Raw genomic sequence first — 14,842 nt, 5'->3', positions numbered from 1 at the left:
TCCCCTGTTTTGTCTTCCCCTTTTGTCTTTAGAGTGCTAGCGGAGGTTGACTATTGCTCATCTTGTCCCCCCCCCAGCTATAGCCTTATGTCATGAATAGTAGAGAGAGGCACGTGATCGGTGACAGCTGCAGAGGCTGTATAGGGACGTTAGGGGGAGACAGGGTGATGCTAGTCCAGATTAGGAGGTCACCTCTTCCCCCTTTCCCTAGTGTCTGGGCTCCCTTTCCCCTCTGTTTTGCACTCACACCTGGTGTGACTCTCTGTGTTGCACTCGCACCTCGCGTGACAGATACACACACACATGTTAAACTCACTTTATTGAGCACAGAACACACAAAAGAAAATTAAACGTAGGTGATACATTCATATTGTGCTAAATGGTTTTGTCAATCTCTATAAGGTGAAGTTTGTAGATTTGTTCAGTTAAAACTTTGTTCAGTCAAATCTGTTGTTGCTAGGCACTGAATATGATGTCTCATGACTGGGAAAACAGCTGTCATGATGTAGAGGGAGTTTAAAGAGCATCTGTCAATAGGATTAATTCCTCTAAACCATCTACATGGGCATTCATATCATAGAAAGCTGAATAAAATGATACCTTGATATATGTGATCTGCTGTCTGCCAGAGAAATCCATGTTTTTCTCATACGATAATGAGCTGGTAAGATCTCTGGGCTAGACACAGATCTGCATAACAATCTGTTCATAATCACAAATAGCTCTATGTTACGCACACGCCCGGGCAGACTGTCGTGAGCGTGATTAGTGATCCCACTGTACCATGCACGAGGAGTGCCTGGAGGGGCGTAACTAAGTATCAACCCGATCCGACCAAGGTCGCACGGCGGCTCAGTCGACTCCGTGAACCAGGGAGGAACCGAGCAGAGGGACCAGGTACTACTCCAGGTCAGACCCCGGTCACAGCTGTTGACCCACACCGGGGAATGCAGGAACAGGCAGGTTAGACTGGCATATTGACAGGTGGGTACTGGCAGGCACAGCTGGTATGCAGACAGGTGGATATTGACAGGCACAGCTGGTATACACACAGGTGGGCACTGGCAGGCACGGCTGGCATGCAGACAGGTGGGAACAGGCAGGCACGGCTGACATGCAGACGGGCGGGTACTGGCAGGTAGGAACGTAGGCAGGATATGGACCAGTACAGACTGGGATACAGGAACAGAGCCGCAGGTGAAGTAGACAAGCAGAGGGGAGTAAAACCCGCAGGTGCGGTAGACAAGCAGAGCAAAGCAAAACCCGCAAGTGTGGTAGACAAGCGGAGCAGAGCAAAACCCGCAAGTGAAGTAGACAAGCGGAGCAGAGAAAAACCCGCAGGTGCGGTGAACAAGCAGAGCAGAGCAAAGCCGCAGGTGGGGTGAACAAGCAGAGCAAAGCAAAACCCGCAGATGCGGTGAACAAGCAGAGCACAGCAAAACCGTAGGTGCGGTGAACAAGCAGAGCAGAGCAAAACCCGCAGATGCGGTGAACAAGCAAAGCAGCACAAAACCGCAGATGCGGTGAACAAGCAAAGCAGAGCAAAACCCGCAGATGCGGTGAACAAGCAAAGCAGAACAAAACTGCAGATGTGGTAAACAAGCAAAGCAGAGTAAAACCCGCAGATGCGGTGAACAAGCATCTGCAGAGCAAAACCGCAGATGCGGTGAACAAGCAAAGCAGAGCAAAACCCGCAGATGCGGTGAACAAGCAAAGCAGAGCAAAACCCGCAGATGCGGTGAACAAGCAAAGCAGAGCAAAACCCGCAGATGCGGTGAACAAGCAAAGCAGAGCAAAACCCGCAGATGCGGTGAACAAGCAAAGCAGAGCAAAACCCGCAGATGCGGTGAACAAGCATCTGCAGAGCAAAACCGCAGATGCGGTGAACAAGCAAAGCAGAGCAAAACCCGCAGATGCGGTGAACAAGCAAAGCAGAGCAAAACCCGCAGATGCGGTGAACAAGCAAAGCAGAGCAAAACCCGCAGATGCGGTGAACAAGCAAAGCAGAGCAAAACCGCAGATGCGGTGAACAAGCAAAGCAGAGCAAAACCGCAGATGTGGTGAACAAGAAAAGCAGAGCAAAACCGCAGATGCAGTGAACAAGCAAAGCAGAGCAAAACTGCAGATGCGGTGAACACGCAAAGCAGAGCAAAACCCGCAGATGCGGTGAACTAGCAAAGCAGAGCAAAACCGCAGGTGCGGTGAACAAGCAAAGCAGAGCAAAACCCGCAGATGCGGTGAACACGCAAAGCAGAGCAAAACCCGCAGATGCGGCGAACAAGCAAAGCATAGCAAAACCGCAGGTGCGGTGAACAAGCAGAGCAAAGCAAGACCCACAGATGCGGTATACAGGACAGGGCTCTCTTCACATGGAACAGACTGGAAAACACAAAAAGATAGCTGGAACACAGGAGTTAGATACAGAGGCAGGGAAACAGAAAGAGCAGAACCAAATACAAACAAGGTACTTACAATGAAGTAGCGAGTGGACACAAAACTCATAAACAGAAGTACAGAGACAACGAGTTGGAGTTAGGTGCAGGTTCAGATACTGGGAAGATACAGACAGAGAAAAACAAGTAATGGACTAGGACACTGTTCAGACAGGATCAGAACCAGGAACAAGATACAGGAACGAGCCTGGGAACTCAGCCCCCAGGGTGGCGGAAACAGACTAGAGTCAGGACAGGACCTGGCAACTCACAGTTGCACAGAACACACTGTAAGAAAGTGTTGCTCAGGCACCTCCTACTGGGTGGAGGGGGTTTTAAGTATCCAGTGACTCACAGCAATAGGCTGGGGACGCATTAGAACTGTGCACACTGTAGCTTTAAGAATCAGGAAGCAACCGACGCCCTAAGCCAGCAGACAAGAGACATACAAACAGCAGGTGCTGGAGCAAAGTGTGCAACCTGGCCAGATAGGTAAGATTGCAGTCTTGCATAGTGGGAGATGGTAAGCCATGCAAGCACGCCGCCAGGGATGTTACACTCTACAGTGAGATCAGAACTAACCACGTACAGCAGAACTAGCATAGTATAGAAGATAGGAAGTTTGTTGCATTACAAACATTTGCATCAGCAGTTGCCTTCTTCTAGTGCTGTTAGCTCTGCTGCAGAGCTGTGCCTTATTATAACCAACACAGTAAAGCAGAGTTGAACCTTGTCTCATTACAAACACATTTGCAGTGATTACAGCTCTGCTGTACTGCCCCTCCTCCACACACAGGCTGCCTGTGAGATGGAAGTTGAAGCAAATGTGTTAGTACAACAAAAGTGAACTTTGTATCATTACTGTGTTTGCTCTGCTGTGCTGTGTTAGTTCTCATTTCACTGCAGAGCTATTTTTGATTATGAGAACAAAAGTATCGGTTATTACATGTTTCACACTGGTAATGCCTCTTTTAATTAAAAATAACCTCTCCAGGCAGATTCTCATGCAGATCAGTGTCTAGCCCATAGTCCTGAACAGCTCATTTACATGTAAAAAAAAAGAGGATTTCTCGGGAAAAATACATTGGATTGCAAGTATCCAGGTATCATTTCATTCAGCGTCCTATGACCTGCATGCCCATGTAGACGGCTTAGGAGGGTTGATCCTACTGACATATTCCCTTTGAAAATGTAACAGTTAGTGGAATTTAGCCACATTAAACATGCACTTGCAGCAAACATCAAGTGTATTTGTATCTGATTTTCCATGAAGGGCAACAATTCCTATTTTAATGGTTGTTAAATGATCTATTCTTTGAGGTCAGGGTGAGACAAGAACAATAATGAATATTCATGAGTAGCTTTTTTTATTAAGAGACCCTTAAAGGGGTTGTCCATTAATGTGTCTAGGGTGAAAAAAAATTGATACAGAACAGTGCCACTCCTCCATAGTATGTGATGTGTCTCCTCCAGTCTGATAGGTTCAGCAACATTGGCATAACTAGAGTCTGATGGGCCAGGTACAAAATTTGGACTTGGACCCCCAACTCCATATTGAACAGATGTATCACTTCTCAGCCTTTTGGCTAAGATCAAGTGTAGTATCTTTTGAAAAGGTGGCTTTGTGTCGGCCACCCTAGTAGATTGATAAGTTATGCACACTAGGTTTAGTGCACTTGTTAGTACACCGGGTCGCTCATATAGACATCCGGTGGAAAGCATGGCCCCCCAGGATCAACACCATTATGTCGGGGAAGATTGAAAGCCCAAATAGCGAAGTGCCCCAAGAGTGGTGACCCAGTGGTGCCTTAATTCATTGGGATTGGGAACCCCACGAGTTTTGGCACATTGTACAATCACTTTGTCATGGGGTTACCGCGACAGAGAAGTTCCAGAGAAGTTCCAGAGAACTCCAGCGTTCTGGGCATAGTTCACACACACTCGGCCGAAGCTCCTCTCCAGTTTATTAACTTTTTGCCAGCAGTGCGGGAGTTAATCTGGGTTGCTGGGTTTTCCTGAGATTCTGGTCTCTCTGCTGATTTGGGTTCACTACTCTTCCCTTCTATATAGACTCATCTCTGACTTCCTGGAGTGTCAGGGATCAGTTCTTCTACCTGACTTGGAGAGTGAAGGAGGAGCGTTGTGTATAGGAGCTTGGAGGTTTATTTAGCTTTTGTAGTTGCTGTTTTGCTGCATGTTTTCCTGCATTCTCTCCTTGTTGGTTTCCCCTCCTTAACTCCCTTGTGTTTCCTTTGTGGCTGAGTGAGTATTTCGTGTGACTGCTATTTCTGTTTACTCTGTCTGTATTTTCCTGTCTTGTCACAGTATCATTATTTTGTACTGCCTTCCTCCCTGGGAGGAGAGGGGTTCACTGTCAAGGCCTGCGCAGGAGATAAGGAAATGCTGGCTGCTCAGGCCTCCTTACCATCAGAGGTACCCCTGAGATAAGGGAAAGTGTGTCAGGGACAGGTGCGGGTCCCAACACTCAGCCATTTTCCAGTTTCACCATTTTACGGCGTGACACACTTCATCTTTTTCATTCTTCATGCACACACTCTTTTCCCGGCCTTCTGGCCTTAGGATGGGGAATTTTTAAATTACCAGTCGAAGGTCCATTCAGTAGTACACTGTAAAACCTTCACTATTTATTTTTAAATTTGTATTCACTGTGTGTCACCCTTTGCACGTGTGTCCACTCGTCACTTGGATTTTTTCAGGGTGCGGTTCCCTTACGGGTTCCTCGCTTCGCATATCTGGGTGGGGGAGTGTGTGACCATTGGGTTTCGATCCTCCATGATCCTTGGCTCTCCTCTCTTGGGAGGGGAGCAGACAGTTGAAGACTCCCAGTTCTTGCTTGGGTGGGATTAAGACTGGGTCTCCTTCCAGTATTAGTGTTCCTGATCCTGGGCCCCTTCTTGGAATATTGTCCGCAATACTGGGTCCCTTCCTGTAATAATGTCTCCCATCCTGGGCCCCTTCTTGTTATAATGTCCCTCCATCCTGGGCCCCTTCTTATAATGTCCCTCCATCCTGGCCTCCCTCCTTATATAATGTCTCCCTGTTATGTTCTGCTACCAGAGCTAAGGAAAGAGAGGAGATCTGTCCCTACGATAGAACTCAGCTGAATCCCTACGATGTAACAGGGAACCTGATCCTGCGATCAGACCTGCTAAAGTCCTAAGCTAGTCTGTAAGGAGACCTATAGATGTGGGGAAGGAATCCCTACAAGTACTAAGGACTGGGAGGAAAATGGGACACCTCCTAACAGAAATAGTAGCAGACAGACGAACAAACAAAATATATAGAACATAGAGGTCCGTAGACCAAGCAAACTAACAGAGTTAGATACAGAGCACAGGCTAGCTAGAAAGTAGTTATACAATGAAGTCCAGCAAAGCCAGAAGGGCGGAGCAGGATTAAATAGGCCAACAAGGTCATGTGACCAGCAAAGGAAAAAACCTAAGAGCAAGGTTCTAACAGTACCCCCCCTTCTAAGAGGATCCTCCGGATCCCCTAGGACCAGGCTTATCAGGAAATCTCCTGTGAAACGCTCTGATAAGTCTGGACGCGGAAACATCATCTGACCTCACCCAAGAGTTATCCTCGGGTCCGAAACCTTTCCAGGCCACAAGATACTGCAAACTACCTCTATACCGTCTAGAGTTAAGGATGCGAGAAATTTCATATTCCCCGTCCTCCACCACCGGAGGAATAGAGGCAGAGGCGTCACCATCCGACACAACAGCTTTTTTTAACAGAGAGACATGAAATACCGGATTAATTCTCCAGGAGGTAGGAACCTCCAACCTAACAGCAGATTGCTTGACAACCTGAAGCACCTTAAAGGGCCCTACAAACTTGGGACCCAATTTCTTAGAAGGAATCCTCAACCGCAGATTCCTAGAGGACAACCAAACCATGTCACCAACAGCGAACAAAACCTCCTGTCGTTTCCTATCAAAGTAGTCTTTAGATTTTCTGTTGGCCTCCTGAAGATTACCACGCACATCCGTCCAAACTCTCTCCAAATCACCGGAAAAATTCTCCTCCTCAGGCACGGCAGATCCCAACTTGGAGAATGACCCAAACGACGGATGTCTCCCAGAACAACAAAAAAAAGGCGAACAACCAGCAGAAGAAGATGTATGATTGTTCAGAGCAAATTCAGCAAGTGGCAGAAACTCAGACCACCCCTCTTGATTGTCTGCCACAAAACAACGCAAGAACTGCTCAACATCCTGGTTTTTCCTTTCTGTCTGGCCATTAGATTCAGGATGATATCCGGACGAGAACGACAAATGAACTCCCAACCTGTCACAAAAGGCACGCCAAAAACGAGCCACGAACTGAGGACCCCTATCAGAAACAATGTCAGTAGGAACGCCATGAAGTCTGACAATTTCCTTGACAAAGGCCTTAGCGAGAGTTTTAGCGCAGGGCAGTTTGACGAAGGGAACCAAGTGACACATCTTGCTAAAACGGTCCACGACCACCCAGATGACAGTAAAACCCTCAGAGGGGGGAAGGTCAGTTATAAAGTCCATAGCCAAATGTGTCCAAGGAGCACTGGGAACCTCCAAAGGACAAAGCAACCCCGCAGCAGGAGTATGTGAGGACTTAGATCTAGCACATATAGTACATTGACGCACCCACTTAATGACTTCCTTCTGCCATCCAGGCCACCAAAAACTGCGAGCCACCAGTCTCTTGGTCTCAGAGATTCCGGGATGACCTGCCAACCGAGATTCGTGACACTCAACAAACAAATCTCTCCTAAAGGTCCCAGGCACAAACAACCTCCCATGAGGAGTGTTAGATGGGGCATTCTCCTGTGTTTTAAGAATCTCATCTTCCAAAACGGAGTCCAAAGCAGCTATCACAACACCTTCTTGTAAAATGTTCTCCTCTTTCTCAGCACCGACTATGGGAGAAAAACTGCGAGACAAGGCATCCGCCTTAACATTCTTAGTACCAGGGATGTAAGTAACGGAGAAATTAAACCGCGAGAAAAACAGTGCCCACCTAGCCTGACGGGCATTCAGGCGCTTGGCAGCATCAAGATATATCAGATTTTTATGATCCGTAAGAACCTGAACGGGAAATTCCGCACCTTCCAAGAAGTGGCGCCAGTGTTCAAATGCGAGTTTAATAGCCAATAATTCCCGATTACCAATATCGTAATTCAGTTCAGTCTCCGAAAAAATTTTTGAAAAAAAGGCACAGGGATGTAATCCATCCCCGTTATCCTGAGACAGTACTGCGCCAACCCCCACAGAGGAAGCATCAACCTCAACCAAAAACGGCTTAGTCACATCAGGCTGCATAAGGATGGGAGCAGAGGTGAACCTCTCCTTGAGATACACAAAAGCTTCAATGGCCTCAGAAGACCACTGAACCACATCAGCACCTTTCCTGGTGAGATCGGTCAGAGGTTTGACAATACTAGAAAAATTTTTTATGAATTTTCTGTAATAATTGGCGAAACCTAAAAACCTCTGTATCGATTTCAAACCAATAGGCCTAGGCCATTCCTGTACAGCTTGAACTTTAACCGGGTCCATCTCAAAACCTTCGCTGGAGATAATGTAACCCAAAAAACTAATTCTCTGTACAGCGAACTCACATTTCTCCAGCTTAGCAAAAAGCGAATTGTCCATTAATAACTGTAATACCTCACGTACGCTCCGCCAATGAGACTCCAGATCCGGCGAATAAATCAAAATGTCATCCAAATACACAACCACATTTTTGCCGATCAAAGGTCTAAGGATGTCATTAATAAGATTCTGAAAAAATGCAGGAGCATTAGTAAGACCAAAAGGCATAACCAGATTCTCAAAATGACCCACAGGAGTGTTAAAAGCAGTCTTCCATTCGTCACCCTCCTTCATGCGCAACAGATTGTATGCCCCCTTAAGGTCAATTTTAGAGAACCACTTGGCCCCCATTAACTGGTTAAACAGATCAGGAATCAATGGCAGTGGGTAAGGATTGCGTACAGTAATTTTGTTAATCTCACGAAAATCCAGACAAGGACGTAAACCGCCGTCCTTTTTTTTTACAAAAAAAAATCCAACCGCCACAGGAGACTTAGAGGGCCTAATGTGACCGGCGGCCAAACTTGTCTGTATGTATTCCTCCAAAGCCTTCCTCTCAGGAATAGTAAGGTTAAATAAACGACTTTTAGGAAGAGTCGCTCCAGGGACAAATTCAATAGAACAATCATAGTCTCTATGGGGAGGCAAAACCTGCGATTCCTTCTCAGAAAAAACTCTCCAAAAATCCTGAATAGGAACAGGCAATTCTCCCCTATCCAAAGCTGCAATACGCCCGTTACAACACTTGTCATAACATTTATGGCTCCAGGATTTAATTTCACTGGTAGACCAATCCAGTACAGGATTGTGAAATTTTAACCAGGGCAATCCCAATATTACTGGAGAAGGCAAGTTATTCAAAACTACCAAATCCAATTTCTCATGGTGAACACCATTAATAGTGAGAGGAAATTCACAGACCTTGAGAGTAATATTCTTCAAAGGGGAACCATCCACAGAAACCACAGCAATGGGGGATGATAAAGGCTCGGGTTTTAAATTGAGTCTTTCCAAGAATCCCCCATCAATTACATTCAGAGTAGACCCACAATCAACAAACACCCGAAATTCCATTAATTTTTCCTGAGCAATCGTGGAAGCAGCTAAAAATACACCCTTGGAATTTAAACAGGCAATACGGGCATGACTGACCATTTTTTTTTCTTTCTTCATACGAAGCTCACAGCCTTTAATCAAATGACCAGATTTTCCGCAATAGAAACACAAGCCTTCAGAAAATCTACGGTCTTTTTCTTGAGAGCGAGGTGCCACCGATCCAATCTCCATCGGTTCACCACTGTTAGTACACACATTCTCATAACCAGAAACTGACATAGCAGAGGATTTGCTCTCATTAACCCTTGCACGCAGTCTCCTATCCACCCGTATAGCTAATTGCATAGCCTGTTGCAAATCTTCAGGTGTAGGATAAGCAATTAGCAGGTCTTTAACCCTTTCATTGAGCCCAGCAAGAAATAGACTTTTCAGAGCAGAATCGTTCCACCCTGTTTGAGTAGACCAACGACGGAAATGAGTACAATATTTTTCCACATTACCTGATCCCTGTTTCAAACGTCTCAACTCAGTCTCAGCTGATGCGACACGGTCAGGATCATCATATAATAGTCCCAAAGCAGAAAAAAAACTATCCACTGATCTGAAGCATGTATCACTAGGTTGCAAAGAAAAGGCCCACTCCTGAGGCTCTTTGCGCAAAAGTGACATTATGAACCCTATGCGCTGGGATTCATCCCCAGAGGACTTGGGTCTCAAACGAAAATACAATAAGCAAGCATTTTTAAATGAAAAAAATTCTCGGTGTTCACCAAAAAATAAATCCGGCAAACATACCTTAGGCTCCAAGAAATGTGCTCCAGGACAGTTACTCACGTTCTGACGGAGCTCGGCCACCTCCAGAGAGAGTCCCTGCAGGTGTTTAGCCAAATCCTGAACCGACACCATGATGGAACAGAAAAATCTTTCCTTAGAGAATTTGCAGGCTGGACTTACTGTTATGTTCTGCTACCAGAGCTAAGGAAAGAGAGGAGATCTGTCCCTACGATAGAACTCAGCTGAATCCCTACGATGTAACAGGGAACCTGATCCTGCGATCAGACCTGCTAAAGTCCTAAGCTAGTCTGTACGGAGACCTATAGATGTGGGGAAGGAATCCCTACAAGTACTAAGGACTGGGAGGAAAATGGGACACCTCCTAACAGAAATAGTAGCAGACAGACGAACAAACAAAATATATAGAACATAGAGGTCCGTAGACCAAGCAAACTAACAGAGTTAGATACAGAGCACAGGCTAGCTAGAAAGTAGTTATACAATGAAGTCCAGCAAAGCCAGAAGGGCGGAGCAGGATTAAATAGGCCAACAAGGTCATGTGACCAGCAAAGGAAAAAACCTAAGAGCAAGGTTCTAACACTCCCACCCTGGGATCCTTCCTAGCATTATGTACCCCATTCTTCTCCAACATTCGTTTCCAACACATGTAGAAAAAAAAAAAATGGTTCTCTCTACCTTCCCTCGCTCACCATGGCGTACGGCATCTTCTCTAGCCTGTGCAGAGGCTGGCAGCTGACTTCACTGTGACAGCCACGTGGTCTCTGATTGGCTAGCGGCATGTACTGCAGTGCAGGGAGCCGGAAGATCTCTGCGCCGCAATACATTCCAGCTGAATGTGCGTCCTTGGACGCACATTCACTTGAAGTAGGCACTGACGTTGGCAGGTGCAGGTTGTTATGACTCTGTCCAGCAGTTGTTGAGATCAGTGTTCTCTTTTTTTGCCCAGTGGAAGAAAGTTTTTTTTTCCCCTCTACTTATTTGTTATTTTTTTGTTGACCTCCCGGGACCCATTAATAAATGGACTACCCCTTTCAGTAATTAGTCGAATCGTGGCAACCCCTTTAAATGATTTGTCTAAAAATATTCAAAAAGCAGCTTTGGAATAACAAATAATTTTTAATAAACTACTTTGACGACATTAGTGTAGATATTTTGCTCACAAGAGATATTACTCCTTTTTTTAGCTCCCAAATATACTTTAGCAGCATTTCAGTTACTCATTACTCTGAAACAATAAGGAACAAGAGCAAAGTTAAAAAACCTTAAAGCACTAAAACCTAATTCTAATAGCAGAGTAATACTAAAATTTATTATATATTTTTTATGGCATAACCAGTCACGCTGCTGTTTTTATTACCACAATTTACTGTATGCAAGGGAGGCATTCCTGACTATGGCTTTGGGATTCTATAAATTCTAGTTACTAAAACCGAGCAATTTTCACTATGTTATCCCTTAACAGAACCTTTGCTCCTTTTTCACTTTCTGTTAAAGAACCACTCCAGCATTGTTTTTTTTATTTTACCGCTGAAGTGGTGTCACTAATATAAGTTCCCTGCCCCTTGTATTATACTTACTGGCCACCGTCTTCTTCTGTAATTGGCGTTGTGCGTTATTTAATAGTTTGTAATTACACATTAGCAAAATGTAAGTGAATTGAGCAGGTGGGCACGCTTACTAAATTCCTAGGCAGAACGGAGGAGAATATTAACCCCTTCACCCTGAAGCCTGACCTGGCCAATTTTTTTAATTCTGACCACTGTCACTTTATGAAGTAATTACTCTGGAACGCTTCAACGGATCCCGATGATTCTGAGATTGTTTTTTTCATGACATATTATACTTTATGATCGTGGTAACATTTCTTTGATATGACTTACATTTATTTGTGAAAGAATTTGGTGAAAATTTTGCAATTTTCAAAATTTTAATCTTTATGCCCTTAAATCAGAGGGATATGTCACACAAAATAGTTTATAAACAACATTTCCCACATGTCTACTTTACATCAGAACAATTTTTGAAACATAATTTTTTGTTAGGAAGTTATAAGGGTTAAAAGTTGACCAGCGATTTCTCATTTTTCCAACAAAATTTACAAAACCATTTTTTTTAGGGACCACATCACATTTGACATGACTTTGAGGGGTCTATATGACTGAAAATACCCAAAAGTGACACCACTATAAAAACTGCACCCCTCAATGTGCTCAAAAACACATACAAGAACTTTATTAACCCTTCAGGTGATTCACAGGAATTAATGGAATGTAGAAGGAAAAAACAAACAGTTAACATTTTTCACAAAATTTTACTTCAGACCCAATTTTTCTTACTTTCACAAGGATAACAGGAGAAAATGGACCCCAAAATTCGTTGTGCCACTTCTCCTGAGCACACCGATACCCAATATGTTGGTGAAAAACACTGTTTTGGCGCATGGTAGGGCTCGGAAGGGACTGAGCGCCATTTGACTTTCTGAATGTAAAATTTGTTGGCATAATTAACGGACGCCATGTCGCGTTTGGAGGGCCGCTGATGTGCCTAAATAGTGGAAGCCCCCCACAAGTGACACAATTTTGGAAACTAGACCCCTCAGGGAACTTATCTAGATGTGTGGTGAGCACTTAGAACCCCCAAGTGCTTCACAGAAGTTTATAACATTGAGCTGTGAAAATAAAAAAATAAAAAATTCCCTTAAGAATGTTTTTTAGCACAAAATTTTGCATTTTCACAAAGGTGTACAGGAGAAAATGGACCCCAAAATTTGTTTTGCAATTTCTCCTGAGTACGCAGATACCCCATATGTGGTCAAAAAATACTTTTGAGGCATAGTGCAAAGCTCAGAAGGGAAGAAGCGCCATATTGGAGTTCAGATTTTGCTGGACTGGTTTGAGGGTGTCATGTCACATTGGCAGAGCCCCTGAGGTTTCAGATCAGCCGAACCCCCATCAGTGACCCCATTTTCCAAACTACACCTCTCAATAAATTCATGTAGGGGTGCAGTGATCATATTGACACCACAGGTGTGTCACAGAATTTTATACCATTGGAAAGAAAAATAATTACATTTTTACCACGAAAATTTTGTTTTAGCTCTAGATTTTACATTTTCGCACTGGGAAATGGGTAAAATGGCACAAAAAATTGTTCCACAATTTCTTCTGAATGTAGAAATACCCCACATGTGGCTGTACAGTAATGATTAGCCACATGGCAAGACTCAGGGGAGACAGAGCACTTTTTGCCTACTGGTGCGCAGATTTTCCTAGAATAGTTTGCGGACCCCATATACAGTGCCCCTATGTGCTAGAAGAGCAGAATCTCCCTCAAGTGACCCCATTTTGGAAATTAAACCCCTTTGTGAATTTATCTACAGGTGTATTGACGATTTTGACTCCATTGGTGTTTTACAGAAACAAGCAGAAGTGAATGTTGCTAAGTGAAGATTGCAAACTGCCGTTGTAGTGACTAGTATGCTGTAGTGACCAGTACGTTGTAGTGACCAGTACATTATGCCCAGCTCATTCTTCTGAAGACATGCACCCGTAAATTAGGCAGGTTCTCATCGCTACAGGAATGCCAAACATGTAGACGCTAACTGCGGTTTAGACACACATTGGGCTCAGAATGGAAGGGGACATTTGGATTTGGGAGCACAGAATTCGCTGGATTTCTTTTGGAGGGCGAGGAGCCATTTAGTTTTTCCAGAGCCTTTGTGCTACTAGTAACATGGAAGCCACCTATATTTTCGTTCACAAATGACAGACCTGAGTGGAGACTTGCTTTTTTTGTGAATGAAGTTGAAGCTTTCATAGAATCATAGAATCATAGAATGGTAGAGTTGGAAGGGACCTCCTGGGTCATCTGGTCCAACCCCCTGCTCAAAGCAGGATTCACTAGATCATCTCAGACAGATGTCTGTCCAGCCTCTGTTTGAAGACGTCCATTGAAGGGGAACTCACCACCTCTTGTGGCAGCCTGTTCCACTCATTAATCACCCTAACTGTCAAAAAGTTTTTTCTAATATCTAATCTGTGTCTCCTCCCATTTAGTTTCATCCCATTGCTTCTAGTCTTTCCTTGTGCAAATGAGAATAAAGATGATCCTTCTACAATGTGACAGCCCTTGACATATTTGTAGACAGCTATTAAGTCTCCTCTCAGTCTTCTTTTTTGCAAGCTAAACATTCCCAAATCCTGCAACCGTTCCTCATAGGACATGGTTTGCAGACCAGTCACCATTCTGGTCGCTCTTCTCTGAACTTGCTCCAGTTTGTCTATGTCTTTTTTAAAATGTGGTGCCCAAAACTGTACACAGTATTCCAGATGAGGTCTGACCAAAGAGGAGTAAAGACCGATAATGACTAGAGATGAGCGTTGTTCTACTCGAACTGTTCGCCAATCTCAAATTCGAGCTGTTTTGGGCGGTGTTCGAGCCGTTCGGCGAACACGAACAATTTGAGAAAAATTCGGCTGTTCGAGGTTATGTTCGATAACTGTTCGTGCACCAAAATCATAACTGGATTTTTTCTCAGTAATGATGAAAATTAATGTTAATATGCAGTTTGAGTGTACAGCGGGGTGGGGGGAGGGGCAGGGGATGGATCTCTGCAGGAACAATGAAGATCTCCATTTTTTTTTCTCTTTCCCGCATTTACAGTGGGGAGGTGCAATCTGTCAGCCTATCAGCAGCGCACACACGGAGCGAAGTGCTTTTTTTCACACAAGCAAGGGCATGTGTCATTGGCAGTGTATGTCACATGTCCTTGCCCTATAAGACCAAGCCATTTTCCCCGTCGCCACCATTTTCTCACTGCTGCAGCTGCGTGTTAGACAGCACCGCTGTTGCTGTGTGCGCTATACCTTGTTAATTTCAAGCCAATTTTCGCACAAATATACAGATAGCTTGGGAGTAGGGAATAGTTGTGATTGCAGTCCTTTTAAGGACTAGGTTACAGCA

General features: G+C 44.6%; 1 pseudogene; it reads left to right on the top strand.

Annotated features, from left to right (window-relative positions):
* The first annotated feature begins 3,998 nt into the window (after positions 1 to 3,998).
* Positions 3,999 to 4,113, top strand: LOC141266288 (U2 spliceosomal RNA; annotated as a pseudogene).
* Positions 4,114 to 14,842: the final 10,729 nt, after the last annotated feature.

The sequence above is a fragment of the Phyllobates terribilis genome, unplaced genomic scaffold (genome assembly GCF_046119375.1).
Source record: "Phyllobates terribilis strain yellow unplaced genomic scaffold, ASM4611937v1 Scaffold_4__5_contigs__length_816908805, whole genome shotgun sequence".
In the NCBI taxonomy this organism is placed as follows: domain Eukaryota; kingdom Metazoa; phylum Chordata; class Amphibia; order Anura; family Dendrobatidae; genus Phyllobates; species Phyllobates terribilis.
This window is presented reverse-complemented; position numbering and strand designations above follow the sequence as displayed.